Source organism: Tenrec ecaudatus, chromosome 18, assembly GCF_050624435.1.
Source record: "Tenrec ecaudatus isolate mTenEca1 chromosome 18, mTenEca1.hap1, whole genome shotgun sequence".
NCBI lineage: Eukaryota > Metazoa > Chordata > Mammalia > Afrosoricida > Tenrecidae > Tenrec > Tenrec ecaudatus.
In genome coordinates, this window is record NC_134547.1 from 49018192 (window position 1) to 49038930 (window position 20739).

Here is a 20739-nt window from a genome sequence, read left to right on the forward strand (position 1 = left end):
TTCTGGCTGTACTTCTTCCGAGACAGATCTGTTTGTTCTTCTGGCTGTCCCTGGGACTTGCACGCTCTTTGCTGGAGTGCAGTTTGTGCTCAAGTGAAAGAGGGGGAGTCTTGTGAGGCTGCAACTCTCGTGGAGCCAGAGGAGGCCAATCCTCTTGCTTAGGGATGAACCTTCTCCTCTGCCCCTTCTCTGTTCCCCGTGTCTGCTTCTCCACTCCTGCGTCCACAGAAGACACTATACTCTGTCAACTGGTGAAAGTATTTTAGAGAGCCATTGGCTTAGTCCCCGTCTTCTTTTCAAGCCAACCCCATCAGTTAGCCTCTGCTTGGGTCAGGGGGGATCTTCTCGGTCCAGTCAGCTATAGCCACGGCTGGAAGAAATATGGGGTCCCATCTTCCAAAAATGAAGAGGCTGAGCCTGGGGTATCCCCTGCATGGTGGGACCACAGTGTAAGTGAGCAGCCACCCTAATGTCAATGTACTACTAGAGTTGGAGAGGGGAGGGAAAGGCGACGGTGACCAACTGTCCCAGTTTGCCCGATGTGATCCAGTTTTAGCACTGCAAGTCTCATGTCTAAGGAAAGCCCCTCACATCTGCAAACCTGGACAAGTGGTCACCCAAAACATGGGCCCAGCTGGAGCACCAGCAGGCAGTGGGGTTCTGCCAGCACAGAGCATGTCCTGAAGGTCCCACGGAAGGCCTCCTAGCACAATCTGAGGACAGGACACTCCCCGAGGCCCCCCATGCAGTGTTCTGTTATCCACGACCGAACCCATGGCCAAATGGGACACCAAAGATGGTACTAGCCAGCACATTCGCTCTGCTGAGCTGGCCTGCCTCTTACTACCAATGTGCGTCAACACTGTAACTCCTACTAGGCTGAGAGGGCTGCCCATCAACAAGAAACGTGTACAAACACATGCATTTGCAGGGAATGGGAGATCTAGTTCTGGTCTCTCTCTCTCTCTTTTTTTTTTTTTTTTGGTACATTCTTCATAAACCTGCTGACAAAGATATCACTTTTCTTTCTTTCTTTTTCACACTGCATCTTTTGCAAGGGGAAAAAACCTGGCTGCTGTTTCTGGCATGAAACCCGTTGTTGGTACCGCTGTCAGTCTTACCCACAGGCTTCTCTTTCTCACGGTCGGTGACGTCATGGCTTGTGCGGTAGGAACAGGAATCCGAGGCAGGGGGGGAGGTGGGCATTCTCTTCCCATTGGGTTCCTGGAGAAGTGCTGACAGATTGGGGCTCTTATCCATGTCTGAAAAGTTTTGAATCTTTGGTGGTATGAGAGGAAAGCAGTGAGAGGATTGATGATGATGATGATGAAGTACTTGATCTGTGCATCATAGAATCGAATGCTTTTTAAAAATTTAAATACCATGCCAGTGTCAAATGTGTGATGGTGTCTTTTGTCTCCTGGTAGTATGGGTTGCAAGGAGCCCTGCGGGCTCAATAGTTAAAGTGGCTCCGCTGCGAACGGAAAGGTTGGCAGTTCAAACCTCCCCAGTTACTCCGTGGAAGATCTGGTGATCTGCATAGAGATGACTATCAAGAAAGCCCCACGGGGCAGTTCCACCCTGACACCGGCAGCTACTGTAAAGAACCAACAGCAATAGTCTAGAACACAGGACTCGGTCAACTTAATAGACATCGCAGTTGATTTTTCTATTTTTATTAAATAAAACCCTTTGCCTCTTAAAAATAAATTTTGTCAACAAATATTAGCTGGGTATGATAGAAAACCAAACCCGTTACTGTCTACATTAAGTAGAGTCCAATGCCTAGAAACCCTGTGGGGCAGACTAGAACTTGTTCCATAGGTTTTGCACAACTGGAATGTTTATGGAAGCAGACAGGTGTATCTTCCTCCTGCAGGGTGACCAGTGGGCTTGAACCACGCACCTTTTGGTATTTGACCAAGCACTTAACCAATGCATCACCAGAGCTCCTTAGGTGGTAATGATAAGGAAGTTGAAATAACTGAATCGTAATAATAAACCAAAAAAGCAAACCCGAGTTGATGCCGACTCATAGCGGCCTTATAGGACAGGGTAGAACTGCCCCATGGGTTTTCAAGACTGGACCTGTTAAAGGGACTAGCATGCCTCGTCTCTCTGCAGTGAAGCGGCTGGTGGTTTCAAACTGCTGATTTACAGGGCTCCCCCAGAAATAACACAAAGTTCCACTCACGGTTGTGAACAGTGATGGGTTCCTGGTAGAACCCTTGCCTTCCATGCTGGAGCCCAGGGTTCGATTCCTGGCCAGCGCTCCTCATGGGAAGCAGCCACATGTTGCTATGACGAGGCATAGGTTTCCATGGAGCCCGCCCACTCAGATGGACAAGGAAAGGTGGCCTGGTGATCTTAATCCCCTGAATCAGCCCATGAGAACCCTCTTGGAACTGAACACAACAGCCCAATTTGGAACTGAACACAGGGAGGACCCAGGTGTCGGCAGCCTTTTACATGAGGTCTCTGCGGGTCTCCTACCTACTGAACAGCAAGCCAAGGAAGCAAACTGGCCACTGGCTCTGTTTCTAAAGTCCCAACAGGCACGAGGAACTTGAAAGGATCGGAGTTGCCAAAGAGGCATTCCTGAAGGAAGCTGGGAGCGTGGGCTCTCTTTACCTTCAGTACATCCTCCAGCGCCACATGTTCCTACATAAGAACACCTACGCCGCCGGGGCTGATGATTGATTTGAAATTTTAAATGATGTGTAATGATTTGTGCGGGATGAAAGCCTCCCCCTGGGGCTGAGCTGTGATGGCTGGAACCATCCACACTGCCAGGAGCGGGATGCTGTGCTCAGGGAGGGGGGTGCACTGGCCCTGCCTCCTCCCAAACCTGCAAGATTAGGAGGTGCAGGCAGTCTGCGAAAGCGGGGCCTGTTCCTGATGCTTGCTGAAGACCCATCCCCACTGCTCCTCCTGAAAGCTTGAATTGCCCGAAAGGAAGGCACAGACATGGTCAACGTGCTCTACAGCCAACTGCAAGGTTGGAGGTTTGAGTCCATCCAGAGGCACCTGGGGGGAAGGCCTGATGACCTTTCTGAAAAACCAGCCGGTGAAAATCCTCTGGCGCATAGTTCTCTGCCGCAGTGTGGCAGGGGTGGGAGCTGCCGGCCAGCACAGGATAACATCTTTACAGCACAGAATCGGGTGGCTTGTCAATGCTCATCCTTGCTTTCACTAAGAGAGGGAGAAGGCAAGAGAGGTAGGGGACGAGAGAGACAGAGAGAGAGGCTGATCTGGTGCTACAGTGGTTAAGCACTCGGCTGCTAAGGAAAGGTTTTCTGACAACATCAGGATCCTTCAGGGCAAGTTCAGGGCCTCAGACTAACTGAAAGGTTTGCGGTTGGCACATGCCAGCTACGCCCTACAGTGGTTCTCAACCTTCCTAATGCCGTGACCCTTTCATACAGTTCCTCATGTTGTGGTGACCCCCCCAACCATCAAATTATTTCCGTTGCTACTTCATAACTCTAATTTTACTACTATGATGAATCGGGTGACCCCTGTGAAAGGGTCATTCGACCCCCAAAGAATTCGAGACCCACAGGCTGAGAACTGCTGCCCTAGGAGAAATATGTGGCGATCTGCTTCACAGCCTTGCTATGTCCTACTGTGGCCCAGAGTGTCATTAAGAGACAGAATCAATTAAATCCCGCAATAGGTTTATTCTTTTGGATTTGGGATTTTATATATTTCTTCATCGCACATTTACTTTACAGTTATATTTCTTAGAGTTCCTAATGTAATCATAACACATGTATAGGTTTCCAAGTCCAAACTGAACTGAAACATACAATAAACAGCAAGTATCCTTCTCACCCGAGTTTTAATCTCCTAGTTCTTTTCCCCAGATGTGACCACCATTACCAATTTTATTAAGATCTGTTCAATATTATTATTCTACGCAAATTCAAGCATGCCTATAAATATGTATAGCCATTTTTACAAAAATGGTGGCATGCCACACATTGCTCTACACTATGCTTTTGTATTTAATTTTTTTGAGATATTGTCTAGTCATAGGCACTTGCCAAAAGGAATAGGCAGACCCATTTACCCTCGGTTTAGGGTACAAAAGAGACACCCCAATCTCAAATATAATTTAAGGGGAACATTTAGTCTTTAAAAAAAAATCATTTTATTGGGGGCGCATACAACTAACTTATTAAGTCTTAAAAGGGACAAAGACACAGATGAGACACGCATCATGCAGATGATAGAGGCCATTAGCACGAGATCGTAATGGCATCTGAGGATTCGGCCACGGAACAAAGGAAACGTCAGAAGTTCATGACTGCTACCAGGTCACTACACCACTGTTATGGGTGGGTCTCCAGAAGCAGGAACAGGGCCATGATTGGGACACAGACATGTCAGCTAGATCTTTTGTTTTTGTTGGGTTTTTTTTTGTCAGCTAGATCTTACAAGATTGGTCCAGGGCCTTCCAACCCAAGCAGTCAGGGCACTACTGATAGGCATGTCTCTTGGCTATGCAACCCCCCAGTCCTCTCCCCAGTGATCTGCACCAAGGACATAGCCAGGCAAACCCCTAAGAGACACCTTCCCTCCCGCCATGGGCTGGCTGGAAAGGGGTGGATGGAATTCACTTTCTAATGCATTCTGCCTGAGGCAAGATGATCTATATCCTTGGTTAGGGATCAGAAGGAATTCAGTGGAGGCACATGGGGACTCTACAAATGGATTTGGGGCTTTGACTGTCAGTCATAGCCTTCCGCAAACAGAATGCTCAGGATCTAAGCACGAATACACCTGTACCTAGTTTCCCTCAATGGTTAACATATTGCAAAACTACAATATAATAGGACAACCAAGCCACTGATATTGATACAATCTGTTCATCAGATTTGCATTTCAATTGCTCACCACTTCTGTGTTGTGAAGGCCTGGATTTACAGGTGATTGGACAGTGATGTTTGGCGGGGGAGGTGGGTTAATGCCTGAAATCATTCATTATAATAAAACTGGAATGTTGTTATATATTACATTTTTCTGGTCATGTCCTTGTCTTTTGTATTCATTTCTATTGCTGCTCTAATAGAGCATCACAGATTCTAATAAAGCATCCACAGCTTAAAAGAATGGAGATATATTATCTTACAGTTGTAGAGAGGACAAGTCTGAAACAGGCCTCAAACGTCCAACGTAAAAGTTGTGTTCCTCAAAAAATCATTGTGAATGAGGGTGAGTGCCGAGTGGAGACCGAAAGCCCATCTGTAGGCAACTGGACACCCCCTTACAGAAGGGTCACGGGGAGGAGATGAGCCAGTCAGGGTGCAGTGTAGCAACGATGAAACATACAACTTTCCTCTAGTTCTTAAATGCTTCCTCTCCTCATGATCCCAATTCTATCTTACAAATCTGTGTAGACCAGAGGATGTACACTGGTACAGATAGGAACTGGAAACACAGGGAATCCAGGACAGATGATCCCTGCAGGACCAGTGGTGAGAGTGGTGATACCAGGAGGATGGAGGGAAGATGGATTAGAAAGGGGGAACCGATTACAAGGATCTACATATAACCTCCTCCCAGGGGGATGGACAAAAGAAAAGTGGGCGGAGAGAGATGCCAGACAGTGTAAGCTATGACAAAATAAATTTTCAAGGGTTCATGAGGGAGAGGGGAATGGGCAGGGAGGGGGGAAAATGAGGAGCTGATATCAAGGGCTCAAGTAGAAAGCAAATGTTTTGAGAATGATGATGGCAACAAATGTACAAATGTGCTTGACACAATGTATGGATGGATTATAAGAATTGTATAAGCCCCAATAAAAATGATTCTTTTTTAAAGTTGTGTTCCTTCTGGAGGCTCTGCAGGAGGAGCTGTGTCCTTGCCCTTTCCAGCTTCTAAAGGTCACCTGCATTCCATGGTTCCTGGGCCATCTTCCAGCTTCAAAGTCAGCAATGTACCATCTTCAAATCTTGTTGTTGTTTTTTTTATCTTCAAATCTTTTTCTAGTGCCCTTGACTGCCTCCCTCTTTCACTTAGGACTCTTGTGACTATATTGGGCCCACTTGAATAATCCAAGAGAAGCTCCCAACCTCAAGGTCAGTTGATAAACCATCTTAATTCATCTGTCACCTCTCAGTTCTCTCTTGCCCTCAAACATGACATCAACACATGTTCTAGGGGTTAGGACTTAGATATCCTTGGATAGTCATCCTTCTACCTACCACACCATCCGTCCACCACTTATTAAATACGAACCACCTGCTAGTTAAAACAAAAGCAAAAGGAGTTGCCTTCCCATCCGTTAGGACTCCCGGAGATCTCGTTGTGTGTCAGCACAGAACTGGCTGGACTCAAACCCACAACATTTTGTTTAGCAGCCAAGCCTGGTCACCACTGAGGGATGCTGAGACCCCAAGCCCAATTCTTCTGCAAAGCCCTTCTCTCTGTAAAGCCTTCACAAACTCCTCTCTTCTTGTCCAGGCCAGAATCGATGAAATTATGCCTCTGGGTTCCACAACATCTGGGGTATCATAGCTCTATCTTGGCTTCTATCATCTCATGCTACTACTGGTTCCTCCACCTGTGGTACTTACGTCACTTCATGTCAGCTTGATCAATAAAGTGAAGAGGTGGAGTTTAGCCTGTTAATCAGGTCACAGCCTGATTATGCCTCCTGCTGGGCGTGGCCTTCTCCTGATGATTCTGGGAACTTCCTCTCTTTCTCCCTGGAGGTGGGCCACACTTTTTCTCTGTGTCACCTTCCTGTGGACAAACCACATGGAGCCACACTGATGGCAGCCAGAGTCCTGGAGATGCTTCCACCGGCGTTGGGTCCACAAGACTTTCCACCTACTGGCCTGTGATCTTCCTGCATTCAGCATCTTTGCATGCGCTGCCTGAGTCTGAAGAGGAATTTATGGGCTAATATCAGACTTATGGACTTGATCTGGACTGGTCTGGGATGTTTTCTGAATACACAATTACACTTTGATATAAATCTTTTTCCTGTACATATATGAACAGCTCAGAATTTGTTTCTTTAGTGAGCCCGGCCTACCACATCACCAGCCACAGGACATCTGGACCATGTCATGCTCACCTTTGTAGTCATGGCTGCAGTTCCAGGGCATCTAATAAGCATGTGAACATCTGGGTGAGTGCATGACAGCAGTGATCCCCGTTTTCTCCTCAACTCGTGAATTTGCTGTCCCTGCACCTTTAGACTCACTCTCAAAGTGTAAATATCAGATATGGAATAAATTAAATAATCCATGATCAAAATGGGAAGGAATTAGGCAAGGAAAAGGGTCTATTTTTAAAATCATTTTATTGGCACATGATGCACACGATGTCACATGAGGGAAAGGGTATTTATATTGTATTGGGAACACAGAGTAAGAAAAGTTAGATTGAACAAGTATTTTTATTAGAATGATCGGATAGCTGCTCCTTTGCCAAGCTGTGCGGGTGATGAGGGTGTGCACGCACACACACACAATCTCTCTGAATATCTCAGTGGGGTTTACAGTTTCTGCTCGTACTTGAAGACTGTGGGAAGGATCTAAACACGGCACTACCCACACAGGAGGTCGCATCGTGCCCATCAATGTATTTTGATCTCATGGAAGGCGTTTTGCAGCGCTCCTCAAGAAACAGCTCAAGGGAAAGAACAGTTAGATTATGTAAAAATGAACCCCAGTGATTTAAACCCATTCACCTTACATAATAAGATTTCAAACATAGCACTATAATTTCAAAAATATGGAAAAAAAACTTTAATCATTTGAACTCTTGATTTCAGAAATTCTACTTGGATTTTGCAAAGAAAAAGTTCAACTGGAGAATAATTTTTTTGTTTTTTTAAAAATCATTTTATTGGGGGCTCGTACAACTCTTATCACAATCCCTACAAACATCCATCCATTGTGTCAAGCACTTTTACACATTTGCTTCCCTCATCATTCTCAAAACATTTACTTTCTACTTGAGCCCTTGGTATCAGCTCATTTTCCCCCTCCCTCCCTCCCTGCTCCCCCTCCCCATGAACCCTTGATAATTTATAAATTGTTATTATGTTGTCATATCTGACACCGTCCAATATCTCCCTTTACCCACTTCTCCACAGTCCGTCCCCCAGGGAGGAGGTTATATGTAGATCCTTGTAATCTGTTCCCCCTTTTTCCCTCACCTTCCCTCCACCATCCTGGTATCACCACTCTCACAACTGGTCCTGAGGGATTCACCTGTCCTGGATTCCGTGTTTCCAGTTCCTACCTGTACCTGTGTACATCCTCGGGTCCAGCCAGATTTGTAAGGTAGAATTGGGATCATGATAGTAGGGGGGTTGAAAGCATTCAAGAACTAAAGGGAAATTGTACGTTTCATCGTTGCTACACTACACCCTGACTGGCTGGTCTCCTTCCCACGGCCCTTCGGCAAGGGAATGTCCAATTGCCAACAGATGGGCCCTGTGTCCCCACTCTGCCCTCCCTCTCATTCACAATGCTGTGGGGTTTTTTGGTTTTTGATGCCTGATATCTGATCCCTTCAACACCTGTGATCTCACATGGTGGTGTGCTGATGGTGTGCTTCTTCCATGTGGGCTTTGTTGTTTCTCAGTTAGATGGCCGCTTGTTTATCTTCAAGCCTTTAAGACCCCAGATGATAGCCAGCACCATCAGCTTTCTTCAACACATTTGCTTATGTACCCGCTTTGTCTTCAGCGATCGTGTCGGGATAGGCTGGTGTACTTCTTTGGAGAATAACGTTTTATTAGCTTCAAGTATGTTTAGTCATATGCATGGTAGGTGGGGGCCAAGTGTAGGTAAGCCAAAGCCTAGACCAGTGATGATGATGATAGCTATTAACACTAGCAGTTGTTAATATTCATTAGTGCTTGCTATGTGCCAGCTGTTGTGTGAGGTATCTGAGGACTCAGCAGTGTGCACATCGACGAATAATCATTAAGAAGCAACATTTACTGAGCTCTACCGTTGGGCCAGGTCCTGAGCAAAGTGCCCTTGCATTGGTTCTACTAGTATTGGATTATCTCCATCTCACAGACGCAGAAACTATGCTGCTGCGAGGCAAGTAGCTTCTTGTGACATCAACAAAACCAGAGCTGGACTCTACTCACGTCTGTCAGATTTGGGAAGTAACACAGCAATTGAGTGTAAGTGGCTGCTGGAAATGTTCCCTTGGAGCATGAATCACCTGCCGTTGTCAGTTGAATCCAACTTACGGTGACCCCCTGCGCTGAAGAAGAGAATTGCTTCGTAGAATTTTCAAGGCTGTGACCTTTCGGAAGTAGATCATCAGAACTTTCTTGTGGGGCACTTGTGGGTGGGTTCAAACTGCCAACTTCCCAGGTCAAGAGCTCAGCCATCTGCACCACCCAGGGAGCAAGTCCGTGGTAACGCTTGCCCACTCCATTCACTTAACCATTGCATCTGTATGTCTAACACAGAGGGAAAGCTCCGTGCAGTTCTTCCAAAAAATATTCCAGAACATTCCAATTCATGGAACCCAACCGATAAACTTACATGAATGACAGACGCTCAGGGACCTAGGGGAGTGGGGTCCAGGGTAGAAGGAGACGTCAGAGAAGTCACAGGGGCCAGATCAGATCATGGATGGCCTTATAGGTGAGAGTAGGGCATTGACTTTATTTTTTCCTGAATAAGCTGGGGGCCATTGGAGAATTGTAAGCACAGAAATAGATGTTACACTTTAAAAGGATCCCTCTTAGCGACCGAGAAAGACTAGAGACAGGAGGCAGCGGCAGAAGCAAGGCAACCAGACAGGAAGCTCTGGCAAAACGCCCAATGGTGTTTTGAAGCATAATGGCAAGAGATGGTCATGTTCTGGAAACATAAGTGTGACGGTAGAGCCAGGACAGAAAAAGAGGGGTCAGAAAAACTGGAAAAGTCCAATGAAATTCTCTTTTGCTGTCCTATTCCTACCAGCCACTCCAGTGTGATCTGTGTCCCATTCATTTACCACTCAGTGGAAGAAATTCAGAACACAGTGGTATTCATGAGAACAGATTTCTGCTGTCCTGCTCTGGCTTATTTAAAGGCTTGTGTGTGCCCCCATCTTTTTTAAGATTCTGCAAGTTTGAAATGGTTGCATTGGGAAAAATTACTCCATGCTCAGAGACCCAAGATAGCTTTACTGAAATTGTGTGCCTTGTGTTCGAGCTTACATTCTGAGCTCTGGCGTGTGGGCGTCTACAGATCACAGTGAGAACCATAAGTCCATGCTTTGAGAATCTCTACATAGATTCAGCCTCCATTGAGTTCTTTCTGACCACTGGCCAGGGATGTGGACAGCTTTGCCATGTCCCAGGGGGGAAATTCATCACAAAGGTAGCATCATGAGAAAGAACAAATGTTATTCCCTGTATGCAGTAAAGAGAAGGAGAGGGGAAACAGACTGACATGCCGTCAAAGCTAAGTCTAGCTGAGTCTCAACAGGCAGGCAAGATTAGCACTTTACATAGAGTTGGCCCCCCGCTCGTCTGTCAGTTTGTCGTACTGTCATGGCTTGTGTGACGCTGGAAGCTCCGTCACTGGGATTTCAAATGCCAGCAGGGTCACCCAAAGTGAACAGGTTTCAGCAGAGCTTCCAGACATGGATTACCTGAAAGATGTTTAACGCAGCCCTTGGGCAGAGTATGTTTTAGAGTACATTACTCGCTCTCCCCTAGCCAGCCCAGGGATGGGCAGCCTGACCCTCGGAGTCATGCCTACGTCAGCCCTGGATATAAACTGGGGTACTAGGATCTCACAGACAAAAGGCAAACCCTGCCTGCTTGGTTGGAGGGCCGTAAACCAATCTTGTGAACTTTTCTAACCTGCTGGAATATGCGCAAATTACAGAACACTTTCGTTGATCTCACGTGCAAATAAAAGTTTACTTTCTACAACAGTTTATGTTATCCGATATAAAAGTTATCCCCCAACATCGACAGGGAGCTGCCAGGAGGTTCGGCCGGATTCAGAAGACAATGTAGAATAAGAGATAGAACTACCTGCTTTATATAATTGATGTATGTATATGTATATGTATGGATTGTGATAAGAGTTGTATGAGCCCCTAATAAAATGTAAATAAATAAATAAATAAAAAGAGAGATAGAACGACCGACGTCAGGGCATCTGGGCTGAAAGCAGAGAATATCAGAAAGATGTTGCTTGTGTTTTATTGACTGTGCCAAGGCATTCGACTATGTGGATCACAACACACTACAGATAGTCTGGAGAAGAAAGGGGATCCCAGAACACTTCATTGTGCCCATTTGGAACTTGTACATGGATCAAGAGGCAGCTGTGCGAACAGAACCAGGGAATACTGCATGGTGCAAGATTGGGAACGGTGAGGGACAGGGTTGTATCCTCTCACCATACTTATGCAATCTGTATGCTCAGCAAATCATCAGGGAATCTGACTTATATGAAGAAGAATATGGTATCAGACTTGGAGGAAGGCTTACTAACAACCAGCGATAGGCAGATGACACAACCTTGCTTGCTGAAAGTGAGGACTTGAAGCACTTGCTGATGAAGATCAAGGACTATATCCTTCAGTATGAATTACAACTCAATGTAAAGAATCCCTTGCCAAGGGTACATGAGGGAGGGGGGAGCGGGGAGGGAGGGGGGAAAAAAGGACCTGATGCAAAGGGCTTAAGTGGAGAGCAAATGCTTTGAGAATGATTGGGGCAGGGAATGTATGGATGTGCTTTATACAATTGATGTATGTATATGTATGGATTGTGATAAGAGTTGTATGAGCCCCTAATAAAATGTTTAAAAAACAAAAAGAAAAGAATCCCAAAATCCTCACAACTGGATCAGTAGTAACCTCATGAGAAACAGAAAAGATTGACCTTGCTGTCCAGGATTCCATCTTGCTTGGATCCATAACCAATGCTCATGGAAGTAGCAGTCAAGAAATCAAACGGAGCATTGCATTAGGTAAATCTGCAGCACAAGACCTCTTTAGAGTATTGAAAAGCAAGGATGTTCTTTTGAGAACTAAAGTGCACTTGGCCCAAGCCGTGGTCTTTCAACGGCCTCCTACGCATGTGAAAGTTGGATGCTAAATAAGGAAGAACAAAGAAAGGCCAGTGCATTTGAACTACGGCAAAGAATATTGGAAGTACCATCGGCTGCCAAAAGAACAAATAGATCTGTCTTAAAAGTACAGCCCGATGATCCTTGGAGGCAAGGGTGGTGAGACTTCGTCTCACGTGCCTTGGACATGTGATCAGGAGAGACCAGTCCCTGGGGAAGGACGTCCTGCTTGGCAAACTGGAGGGGCCGTGAGAAAGAAGGCCCTCGACAGATGGACTGACCCCGGGGCTGCAATGACGGGCTCACACAGAAGAACAATTGTGAGGAGGGAGCAGGACCAGGTGATGTTCGTTTTGTTGTACGAAGGGTCGCTATGGATCAGAACTGACGCGATGGCACCTAACAACAGCAACAACACAGTGTGCATATTCTAATCACGGTCTTCTCTGCTTCTGTAGTCCCGCCTACAACTACGACGAACTGACCTGCTGCCCATCATGATTCCGTTGCTATGTTCCTTTCTTCTCCGTGTCTTAGTTCAGTGGACGCGTTTCCATGAACCAATGGACACCCTTATGGCTTCGTGCTAACAGTCTCCTTCATCTAGATCTTTTGTCCTGTTGAAGACTTATCAAATGTGTCTTTCTGGGGGACTATATTTTGGCCTACTAACTACAAGATCAGCAGTTCAAAACCACCAGCCGCTTCTCAAGAGAAAAAGGAGGCTTTCTACTCCAGTACAGACCGTCTCAGAAACCTACATGGGCCATCTTATAGGGCCACTATGACTGGATGGCAGTGAGTTGGTGTTTGACAAATTGTACCTAAATTTGGGGTCTCTATTAGTCCCTAGGATAATTTCATAAATATACTCAATATATTCTACATATTGCAAATATACTAAAATCCTGTTCAGTGTAATTCTGATGCCTAGAATGCTTGACTGGGTCTAAGGAGTGTCAGCTTTCTTAGAGAAGGAAGTACTTATAGCTCTTAGCAATTTGAGCTAAAAACAGATCTACCCCGGCTCAATTTTCAGCCAAACAATAGACATGGCTATCAGCGGAATAAGAACACTTACCGTAGAACAATAAGGTACATTGGCATTAGATTAATCAACCCTTTAAGATGAGGATGCCAGTAAGGGGAGCAGTGATACTGGAGGGTAAAGCAACGGGAGGGAGTAAGGGGGAACCGATCACAATAATCGATGAATGGCCCCCCTCCCACAGGGATGGACAGCAGAAAAGTGGGTGAAAGGAGACAGGAGTCAGGGTAAGACATGGGAAAAAAACAAGAATAATTTATAACTTATCAAGGGAACATGGGGGAGGAAGGGAAAAGAGTGAGGAGCTGATACCAAGGGCTCAAGCAGAAAGAAAATGTTTTGAAAAAGATGATGACAACATATGTAGAGATGTGTTTGACACAATGGATATATGTATGGATTGTGATAACAGCTGTAAACCCCCAATAAAATAAACATTTTTAAAAGGCAAGGATGCTAAAATTTATCATGATGGTGAATGAACAACTCTTTTAAAATATATCTAAATCACTGAATTGTATGGTATGTGAATTATATGCCAATAAAATGGCTTTTAAAATTTCAGAGATCAAAAGAAGAGCATTGACCCAAGGACAAGATTCCGAAGGGCTCTGAAAGTAGGAGGAATCAGGAAGGAAAGAGGAAGCCCAGGGAGGAAGCAGGGTAAGTGGTGGCACATTAAGGGGATTACAATGGATGAGATGAAACAATGTGTATGAACTGCAGAATGTAAAACCAATGATAATATGCTCTGTAAGCCTCCAGTGTTAAAAGAATCTAATTCAATAATACTATCCAGAGGGAAAGGTTATATGTTCATACATGCAACATTGAGCTACTAACCTCAAGGTTAGCAGTTCAAAACCACCAGCAGCTCTGTGGGAGAAAGATGAGGCTTTCTCTCTTGTAAAGAGTTACAGTCTCAGAAATCCACAGGGCCAGTCTATCCTGCCCTCAAGGGGCCTATGAGTCAGAACTGACTCGATGGCAGTGAGTTTGTTTTTTGGTTTGCTTTAGAAAGTCTTTGTGATACCAACCAATTTTTTTATTTTACAGTACATGCTTCACAAAATTTTTTTAATAAAATAGATTTATACTTGACAAGCCAAGTGTTACTTTTGTCAAATGAATTAATGCACTAAATGAATTAATGGCTGAATTAATGCACTAAATGAATTAATAGCAAGCTGAAATTTTAGTATCATAAGTTTAGTACCATAAGCTCAAGCTATTAGTTTCATGCTTGCTGGCTTACTCGTTGATTAACTTTAGAAGAACTCACCACCAGCGAGTCAATTCTGACTCATATTGACCCTACAAGACAGAGTAGGGCTGCCGCTGTGGATGTCTGAGGCTGAGCAGAATTAGCCTCCTGTCTCTATCAAGGAGCAGCTGGTGGTTCCAATCGCTGGCCTTGTTGGCAGCCCCAGATGCTACCCGTGACACCACCAGCAGGTCCTGATTCAAGACGAGGGTGGATTAGCTCAAGCAACACTCCTCAGTACATGAAATGAGAGCGTCAAGATGAGCCAAGACATCCAGAAACACAAAGTCATCTGATTTTATCTTCAAACGCTGGCCTGTTGCTTGAGTATTGAAATAACCGTGGTATTTGTGTTCAGAGCCAAAATTCTTGCCTCCGCATAAAAAGAATGCCTTTCTTTGGCATTGGTTAAATAAATCATTCAGCATCTCTCTGAACTGTTTCAATATTAAAAAAAAAAAAGCTTACTGTCCTTGTCAGTAAATAATGTACTCTTCCCTCAATTAGGAAAAAATAACTTGCATATCTGTCCATCTAAATATAGCTCCATACATCCGTTTTATTGGAGAAATTCTGAATTGTGTCTATGAATAATATTTCCTGTCTAACTGGATGCCCTAGCAGGCTGAACATTTTAAATAGGAAAGAAGGCTTTATGTCACTCCCTTGAAAGAGGTGCCTCCTAACCCCATACCTTCCAGGCTGCTCTCTTCCCCGAGCTCCAGAGCGGCCATCCAGCTGCTCCTGTAGTCCATGTGTCACACACAGAACTCCACTTTTGCCTCAAAGCAGCCGGGTTCCAAAGGTGAGTCATCTCCGACCCCTCTCTGTCATTCACTTTCTATATTTAAGTCATGGCGGAGTACCAGCCCCATCAACAACCCCCAAACTGGCTTCACCTCAGCTCATCTCGGACTCTTCATCCCAGCACCAAAGTTCTCTCGTTTCTACCAACTAAAGACCTTACCGTTTTGTCCCCATTTTCTATGTCAAGTTGATTCCAACCCACAGGGACCCTATGCACCACAGAACGAAACACTGCCCGGTCCTGCGCCATCCTCGGAATTGTTCCCAGGCCCGAGTCCACTGTTGCAGCCACTGGGACAACCCCCTGCGCTGAGGGACTGCCTCCTTTTCTCTGCCCCTCCGCTGCACCAAGCCTGATGCCCTTCTCCATTTTCTATAGAGTAGTCCAAACTTCTTAAGATAGTGCCCACACTGGACAGTTGGGCCCTAATTCCCCCACTCCCTCTCCCTTCTCCTGAGTCCTCTGTGCCTTGCTATACTACTCTAGTAGCCCCAGAAAACAGACTTCAAAATAAAATATGTAATGGGTCTCTTTAAAATGCCTGGGTGATGTATCTGAGTGATTAACACACACGCGTGCTGTATTGACTAGAGAAACAAAACCAGAGACGCTCATATATGTCTAAGAGAGAACTCTATATCAAGAAGTAAGTGTGCATCAATAAAATATCCCAGCCCAATCCATATCGTCTTCCTCCTCAGAATCACGCAGCGCATGCAATGATGCCGAATGCAGGAAGATCACAGGCCGGTGAGTGAAACATCCTGTGGATCCAACGGCAGTGGAGACATCTCCAGGGCTCCGGGTGCCAACAGTGTGACTCCATGCGGCTTGTCAAGGGGAGGTGAAAGCAAAGAGAGTGTGTCTCACTTCTGGGAGAGAGGAACTTCCCAGAATCCTCACAAGAAGGTCAGGCCCACAAGGAGGCACCAGGCTGTGACCCGATGGACAGGCTAGACTGCCCCTCCACTCTTAATATACTCAAGTTGTCATGAGATTATGTAACTTCTACAGATGCTAACCAAGAGGCTGGAGGTTTTGTCCACCCAGCTGTGTCTGAGCAGCTGTGTTTCTAGCCCAGGAGGAGCAGGAAAAACTAGACAGCCTGAAGAAGTTTTTAAACACGAAAGACAGTGTGCTGGTGGCCAGACTGGTGGCAGAATTTCTTCAGTTTTTCAACCTGGACTTGACCTGGCTGTTTTCCAACCTGAAGCCAGCATGTTCCAGGGGCTTGAAGGCCGGGAGACTTTGGCCCACGATTTGGGCATCATCGAGGCGGAAGGCACCATGGGCGGCCTACTGTTACTGAACGTGGTCAGGTGCTGCCAGCAGCAGAAGAAAGGGCCACCCAGTGGGGAGGGTGCACTGGACCTGTCTGATGTACGCTCCCCACCAAAATCACCCGAGGGCAAATGAGCTCGCAGTAAGATACCGAGGAATAGAGGACAAGGTCAAGCAAAGAGAAGGGGGTGTAAGTCTGGTGAAAAGAAGTCCAGCGAGGCCACCCAGAGACAACAGCATCTGCTCCATGGAGCCCAGGAGCCGGAGCGGCCACCTCACACTCCCTCCCCTGAGCAGCTTGCCCGCAGACAGCGCCCACAGGACCGGGCCCTGCCCTGAGGAAGGGGACTCCTTCTTCGATGACCCCATCAGGAGGCCAGAAAAAACGTCCGGCTGGAGACGGGAACCCACCAAGCAGGCGGGCAGCCTGGCCTCACTCTCGGACGCACTGCCCGTGAAGGGTGGGCTCAGCTCCCTGGTGGGGAGCCCCTCATTAAGAGATGCAGAAAGTAAACGGGCACGGGTGGGTTTGAAAGACCTGAAGCTGGTCAGCGGCAGGATGGGCTCGCTTGGCCGAGGGACGAGAGATAAGGATGATTTTAACAGCAGTAGCCACCGCGCGGAGAAGAGTTAGATGAGCATTGGGGAAGGGACCGAGGAAGACCTGCTGGTGGACGTGGACAACGGGGGACATCAGTGACAAGCACGACGACCTCACGCAGGACCTCACTGTCTCCCAGCTCAGCGACATGGCCGACTACCTGGAAGATGTGGCCTAGCCAGGACTGCCCCTTCTGTGAACCAGGCTCGCCATCGGCCTTGCTTCCTGCCTAGACAATCACCGTCCGTAGGTCTGCCCTCGGTGGTGCCTTGGGTTTCAAAACACTGCAGATATTTTTAAAAATTAACTTTTCACCTCTAAACCAGGCCCTTGGTTTGAGCGCGTGTTTGGAAGACAATATTCTTACCTGGGGTTACCCAAACGCATTTCTGTGGTGATGGGTATCTGAGCTCAAGTTCACCATGGGAGCTGAGCCATCGGAGAGAGGATCCTGAGCCCAACAGGCTGTGTGGGGTCTGCCTAGGGGGTCACCTGATTGCATGTGTGTACAGGAATCAGCCTGGATGCTGGCCTCAGGCCTAGTGGTGTACCTGCTGTGGGTGGCGCTGGGCTGTGATGGGGGTAGGGAGCGCTGGCCACCATGGAGGTGACAGGCCTGTTGCTGGCCGTGTCCAGGCCGACACCTTCCTCACATGGGCCTGTTAGCCCCAGTAGTGCGGTAACTGCAGACCCTCTACGAGGACTTCCAGTAGCAGTGGCCTGTGACCGTGGGCAGCTGGGCAGGGCGGGAGCCAGTGCTGGGCTGCCCAGGGCAACCCCGTCTAGGAGGATGTGTGGACTCAAGGTTGGAGGAGCTGTCTGCCATGGCTGGGTCCCATTCCTGCACGTTGACATCTGAATTAAATGATGCTCTAACCAGGTCTCCTCTGTCCTCGCTCTGGGGGCAAGAGGGGTCAGTGCTGTTGGATCCTGAACTGTCAAAGGTATGATTAAAGACCCTGAGCCTTCAAAAAACAAAAGGACAGGCAATCTACTTCCAAACAATTAAGCCCACTAGAGTCAAGTTGATTTGGACTCCTAAGAACCCCTGCAGGACAGAGTGGAACCACTTCATAGGGTTTCCAGGGCTTTATGGAACAGCTCGCCTCATCTTTCTCCCATGGAGTGGCTGGTGGGCTTGAACCATCAACCTTTAGTTATCAGCCAAGTGTTCAGCCCATTGCACTACCAGTGAAACACCCCATGGAGTCTAGTTCTACACTGACATATACGGGCTGCCCTGAGTTGAAATTGACTGGATGGGAACTGGCAATAGTGTATCTCAACTGTCTGTAACTCCCCACACCTCTAGCTGAGGAGGAATCACCAAGTCTTGTGTCACATGACCGTGATCCCTTCCCCATCTGCATCCCCTTCCCTCCAATAGGCCAGTGCCGGTACTAGACACAGGCAGCCCTTCTAGAGGGTGGCTTGCCATCGATGATCAGCGGGACCTACCTCAGCAACATGAGCTGGGCTCATCAAGCTTCCTCTTCTAGGGATTTAAGTGACATGTCACCAAAAAATGTTTGTTTGCCAACATTAAAAAACAAAACAAACAGAAAATCACAAACTCTGGTGAAGGTATGAAGAGCCTATCACCTCGTCCCCTGCTGGTGGGACAGGTAGAATGGTGCGACCACTGTGGAAAATGGTATGGGCCATCCTTGAAAAGCCGTGAGTAGAAATACCATCTGTCGCCCGTCATCTCTCTATTTGGTACATATCCTAGAGAAATGGAACCGGGACATCAATAGGTATTTGCACACCCATGTTCATCACAGCACGATGCAGCAAAGAGATGTAAAGAACCCAGGAATTGCTAGAACAACGATTGTGCAATGGTGAAGAATCATGATGGATCTCTGTAACACCTCATAACACGGATGAACCCGGGGGCATTGTGCTGAGAGAAATGGGACCATTGCAAGAAGACAAATGCTTTCATACTAAAAGAAACGTTCTTTGATGGTTAGGAGAAGGGAGGGTGAATTATTGGCTTGGGGGTAGATCTCGATTAGCTTAGGTGAAGGGGAGGGTAATATATAATAGAGCAGTGGTTCTCAACCTTCTTAATGTCGGGACCCTTTAATACAGTTCCTCAGGTGGTGGTGACCCCATATGTGAGTGTATCTGCATGTGGTGGACCTGCCTGGAGATGGATAGAGGAGCAATGTCTCAGTTCCTAAGACCATATCCATCCATCAGAAATATGGTCTTAGGCAACCCCTGTGAAAGGGTCGTTCGACCCCCAAAGAGGTCGCGACCCCCAGGTTGAGAACCGCTATAATAGAGAAATCAGCTAAAATACAGTGGAGGCAGGAGAAGCCGTTGGAAGACTTAAAAGCAATGGAGATAGATACTGTTAGGTTCATATTCCTGCAAAAATGATGATTTATGAGTACATGTATGGGTAGACACACAGGCTGGACAGGTGTAGAAGGAGCCGTGGGACTATACTCATAATACATACAGGTTTGACAGAAGATATTTGTACACACTTACCTTTGCTGTAAATATACTCGTGAATGCAGTGAAACAGACAGGGGCAAAGTTATGAAAATATCTTAGATAAACCCAGGAGTCTTGAGGGAATGGGTTACTGAGTGTAGGGGTTCAGGACCAGGGTCACTGAGGTCCACTGGCATAGCATATCCCACAGACAGTGTTCCACATCCAACTTTGGTGAATAACCACTGGGTTCTGAAAAGCTGATGAGTAGGAATCTAGAGTACAAATATTGGTCTTTCGCCATCCAGAGGGAAGAAAATTGAAGGCCCATGGGCACAATTCGTCCAATGCACTAATGGATCGTGCAAGCATTTGCCTCTACAACCCTGAGACCAGAAGAACTAGATGGTGCCCGGCTACCACCACCAACTGCTCTGAAAAGGGTGGAAGGAGACTGATACAGTGAGAGACAAATATGAAGCAAAATTTAAAAATAAAATAGCCAAACAATACACTAATGTCCTCAGCTGGGCTCTCTAGAGAAGCACAACCAGTGATGCTTACATATGTGTGCTTGATTAGGATGGTATATGCCAGGGCCACTTGGTGAAGGTGCTATTGGCTAGGCTTCTCCACTGTTGTGCCCAGTCAGCTCTGGCTCACGGCAACCCCACGGGTGTCTATATAGAGCTGGGCTTCCCAGGGTTGGCAATGGCTGAGTTTTCAGAAGTAAATCTCCTGGCCTTCCTTCCAAGATACCTCGGAGTAGATTCTTCCAGCTGAGCCAAGGACTCTTCCCCATTATTAGGCTGCCACTTGTCCCTCTGTAAAGAAGTAGTAATCTTTTGGAAGATGCTCTGAGACTGGAAAGACCCGCCCACTAGACTAGTCAGTGACAGTTGCTGCCCAGTTCACTGTGTTGCCAGTCATGGGAAAGTGAAGCTGACATGCTCCCAGGGGTTGTGCAGCACTGGCAATCACTGGGCAGGAAAGAAAAGCAATCAGGCCAGAAATATGTGCAGAGAGTAGTGGAGGCAGCTGGAAGGGCAAGCCAGGAGCAGAAGTGAAGACTCAGGTGTCCCTCCAGGGCTCACTCCTCTTGTATATCCACCTATCAGTAGCTCAGGGTTACCCCTTGCAAGGATGGTGCCCTAGACAGGGGGCCAGTTTGCATGGGCAAGAGGAATGCCCCTTTCCTCCTGCTGTGAGTTGTGCCTCTCC

The 20739-nt window shown here is 46.8% G+C and overlaps 1 pseudogene; it reads left to right on the top strand.

Moving 5' to 3' along the window:
• Positions 1 to 15907: 15907 nt before the first annotated feature.
• LOC142431734 (centrosomal protein 43 pseudogene) lies at positions 15908 to 17245 on the top strand (annotated as a pseudogene).
• The last annotated feature ends 3494 nt before the right edge of the window (positions 17246 to 20739 follow it).